Consider the following 4,864-nt stretch of genomic DNA (forward strand, 5'->3'; position numbering starts at 1 on the left):
CATCAGATATTGTGTATGTTTTTGCATCCCCTATTGTATCCACTTTTGTTTCATCCATTTTTTCATCTACTTTTGTGTCCGTTGTTGCATCCACATTTGTTTCACCACAGTTTGTGCCAAGTTTTACACCTACCATTGGACCCATGTTTGCTTCCACTTTTGCCTTCATGTTTGCATCCAAGTTTGCATTGACAACTGCATCTACTTTTGCATCCACTTTTGTGTTAGGTTTTTCATGTTGTTGTGCATATACTTATGTTGTATCCACTTTTCATCCAATTTTACTTCTATTGTTGCCCCCATTTCTATGTTCGCTTTTGCATCCCTTTTCCAACACTCATCATATTTTCTGCATTGATGATATTCCTTATGGCATTGACAATTATGAACAATTGATGAAAATGTCAATAATATTGACAATGATGAAAATGAAGATGATGGCGATGACATGAATTGTGATTATGATGATAAAGACGATAGTGGTTACAATGACTTTAATGATGATGATGGCAATGATTATGATGATGACAATGCTAATGACCTTGGCGAATCTTCCCAATTTTAGATGTTGTCATTGTCATAATCATAAGCATTATCTTTGGTGTCATCATCATCATTTTCATCTAGGTCATCATCAAAAACAATAATGGCATGAATGATGATGATGATTACAACAATGTTGATAGAAATTACATTAATGATGATGATGGGGATGATAAAAATGACAATGACGATGATAATGGTGGTGATGATGATGATCATCGATCATCTCTCAAAAATAGAGTTGTTATTTCTCTTACATATATCAATGTGTCCTAAACAACCCTTTTCTAGCACTGATCACATTTTTTGGGTTGATGATATTTCTTACAACGTCTATAATTATAAACAATTGCAAACAATGTCCATAATGATGATGATGATGGAGCTGATGATGATGGCATGAATGGTGATTATGATGATAATGTAATGATGGCAATAACGATGACAAGGATGATGGTGATGATGATGACAATGATTATGATAATGAGAATGAACAATTACTAGTTTCACTACCATCTTCTGGATACATATTACTATCATACTTTTTAAATTTTCTGTCTCTCTTGAGGTATATTACTATAATGGTGTTGTCAACACTAGAAAGATATCTTGTTCTAATGGTGGTTCTAATGTTAGCACTAGCAAAGTTTTTGTTAAATTTTGGTTAAAAAAAATCAATTTATGCAATTATTTTGACAATCTATGTAAAAAAGTAAATAACATCCAATTATTTTGACTGTAGTCCCATTGATTATCATGAATTCACCAGTCTGAAGACCATCTTCTACATACATATTATTATTAAACTTTTTGCATTATATCCCTCTTATATCTTGTTGTAATGGCAGTATTAGCACTAAAAAAATATCTTGTTGTAATGGTGATGTTAGTATTAGCACTAAAAAAATCACTAAATTTTGGTAAAAAAAAGTTTATCATTTATTTATTTTTAATTTGGGAAATTTTTGTTTTTATTTTTTTTTGTTTTTAATTCTATTTTTATGCAGTAATATTTTTTTTGGTTGAATTTTGGTAGTAACTAGTTTTTGGTCGAATCATATGTATTAACCATGTTCTTTATGCTACAAGTCTAATTGTTGGGACAAAATTGCTCTTTCAAATAAGTTGCAAAAGCTATTTTACATCCATTGTTGCACCCATGTTTACACCCACTTTTACATCCCTTTTTGCATCCTATTTTTCATCTTCATTTGCTTCTTTTTTTGCATCTATCATTACATCTACTTTTGTTGTGACAAAATTTGTTCCATGTTTTGCACATACTGTTGTACCCACGTTTGCTTCCAATTTTGCATCCATCTTCACATCCTCTTTTGCATAAAATGTTTCATCTATTTTTGCATCCACTTTTGTGTTGGGTTTTGCATCTCATTTTGTATCTTCTTTTGCATGTACTTCCATTTCATCCATATTTTGCATCCAATTTTGTTTCTCATGTTGCACCCGTGTTTGCATCCACTTTTACATCCCTTATAGCATCTTGTCTTGCATCTAAGTTTGCATATTTTTTTGTGTCTATTATTACATCCACCTTTTTTGTGCTATTATTTGTGCCATATCTTATGCCTATCATTGCAACCCACATTTTCTTCCACTATTGCATCCATATTTGCATCCTCTTTTGTGTCCAAGTTTGCATCAAATATTGTTTATGTTTTTTGCATCCTATTTCGAATTTACTTTTACATCCACTTTTGATTTGTCTAGTTTTGCAACTAATTTTGTGTTCACTATTGCACCCATGTTTGGCCCATGTTTACATCCCTTTTTTCATCCAAGTTTTCCTCCTTTTTGCATTCAAGTTTGTGTCCCTTTTTTTTTTACATTCATTGGAGTATCCACATTTGTTTCACCACAATTCATGCTAAGTTTTATGCCTACTATTGTGCCCATGTTTTCTTCCACTTTTTCATCCATGTTTGAGTCCTATTTTGTGTTCAAGTTTGTATGAACTATTGCATCTACTTTTTCATCCACTTTTGTTCAATTTTTCTGTCTTGTTTTGCATCTACTTATGTTGTGTCCACTCTTCATCCAAATTTACGTCTATTTTTACCCCCATTTTTTTTGTTTACTTTTGCATCCATTTTCCAATACACATCATATCTTTTGCATTGATTATATTTCTTATGACATTGAAAATTATGAACAACTGATGACAATGTCAATAATTATAACGATGATGATAATGAAGATGATGACGATGACATGAATTGCGATTGTTATGATAATGACAATGATGATAAAGACGATGGGAGTTACAATGACAATGATGATGATGCTAATGACCTTGGCCATTCCTCCCAATTTTTAAATGTTATCATGGTAAAAATCATAATAATTATCTTTGGCGTCATCTTCCAAGTCATCATCATCTGATCATCATTATCATTATTTTCATCTTGGTCATAATCAAGAACAATAATGGCATGAATGATGATTATGATGTTCATGATGAAGATGACAAAAATTATGATAAAACTTATATTAGTTATGATGATGGGGATGATGACAATTATAATGACGATGATAATGGTAGTGATGTTGATGATCATCAATCATTTCTAAAAAATAAAGTGGTTATTTTTCTTTCATATATCATGTGTCCTAAGGTTGGTGATATTTCTTATGATACCTATAATTATGAACAATTGACGACAATATACAAAATCATGATGATGATGATGATCATGAAGAAGACATGAATGGTGATTATGATGATAATGAAATGATGACAATAATGATCACATTGATGGTGGTGATGATGGCAATAATGAAGATGATGAACCTCCCTCTAAACTAGCGAGGTACTCATAATGAGACAAAAAAGTACTCTCAAGTTGAAATATTCATATAAGAAGGGATCTAGATTGATAAGCATCAATGATGATTTACATCATCATAGCCAAAATTTTCAAAATAGTAAGGCCTTGACTAACAAGTTTATCTCTCCATTAGATCAGAGCACAATGTTGGGAGGCATAAATTTGGACACCACTGCCTTTCAAGGCACTTACCCCACCAAGATGTTTACCAGGTATGTCCTCACATGATCATTTCCTAATCCACTATAATAATATTTGACACCAGAAAATGTCAATCCTCATGACTATTCTTATCTTGGATTAATGTACTTGACTTATGGCGATTAGTCCTAGTCAATGTCCAAATTCTCAAAGAATATTGGTCCCAGATGTTTATCCAATCCACCATTATCCCTACTAGTGCCTTTACTAGGCTTACGATTGTTAATCCTAGCCATAGTACATGACACATGGATAACATGGTGTCTACCCTCACTCCCTCTCAACCAGGGAGGAAACATCCACAAGCATAAGATTTTCTCAAGAATACCCATCATTTTCGTAGAGAATAACATCATTAATTTGTTTTCATCACATAACGACTTTATGATTAAGCATTCATGTATTTGTGGAAAAATATTTCCCCTTTTGTATTTGTGATGAAATACAATAAAAAAGTGAAAGCCAAAATCATTAAACATACACTATATTGATTTATCTAAGTCTAAACTCTAAGGTTGAAGTGAAAATTCATGTAAATATTATATCTATGAGTTGTGCCAAACTTATGAAAACCTCATTCCCTAAGTCCTATATATAAGAAAATGAAAAAGAAAGAAAAATAAGGGCCAATAAATGGTAACTCATGTATTCACTCCCTCTTTGGAAAATATATGAATATATACACTCCTAGTCACACTTGATCACATGTATGTGATGGTTAAATCATGAATTCTTCTTTTCTCCTTGCATTTTCACTTCATCATTTAAGCACCTAATTGAGGATCTAAGGAATGTTTGTTTCCTAAGGCTTTCATGTCTACTCTTGGTTTACTTATGTCACACTACTGTCAATTTATGTGACAGAGTGAAATACATAAGTTTGTGGAGTTATTATAGAGGTGTATTGAGTTCTTAACCACACACACATGTATTACATCTCATTGATCCACATGTGTGGGTTGGAGACTCATTTCTTGACAACTTTAATGGAGACTACTTTGTGGCTTTAATGGTATAGCTTACAAAATATCTTGTTAAACATTTCGATTCATTCTTTCTTTTCCTCGAGACACTTATAATATTGAAGTCACTCCCAACAATCCATGGAGATGGGGAGTATAAATTACTTGTGCTAGAAATAGAATTGAGAAATAGAGGTTTTCCATTTGCGATATTGGAGTCATAGACATTGGATACATGGTAGTAGTCCTCAATGTCAATTAACTAAAATTGTATTGTCATAATGCGAAAAGAGGTAAACATATTGGTAACCT

This window comes from Pinus tabuliformis, chromosome Q, assembly GCF_031772625.1.
Source record: "Pinus tabuliformis cultivar Carrire ecotype Pingquan chromosome Q, CPIR1, whole genome shotgun sequence".
In the NCBI taxonomy this organism is placed as follows: Eukaryota; Viridiplantae; Streptophyta; class Pinopsida; order Pinales; family Pinaceae; genus Pinus; species Pinus tabuliformis.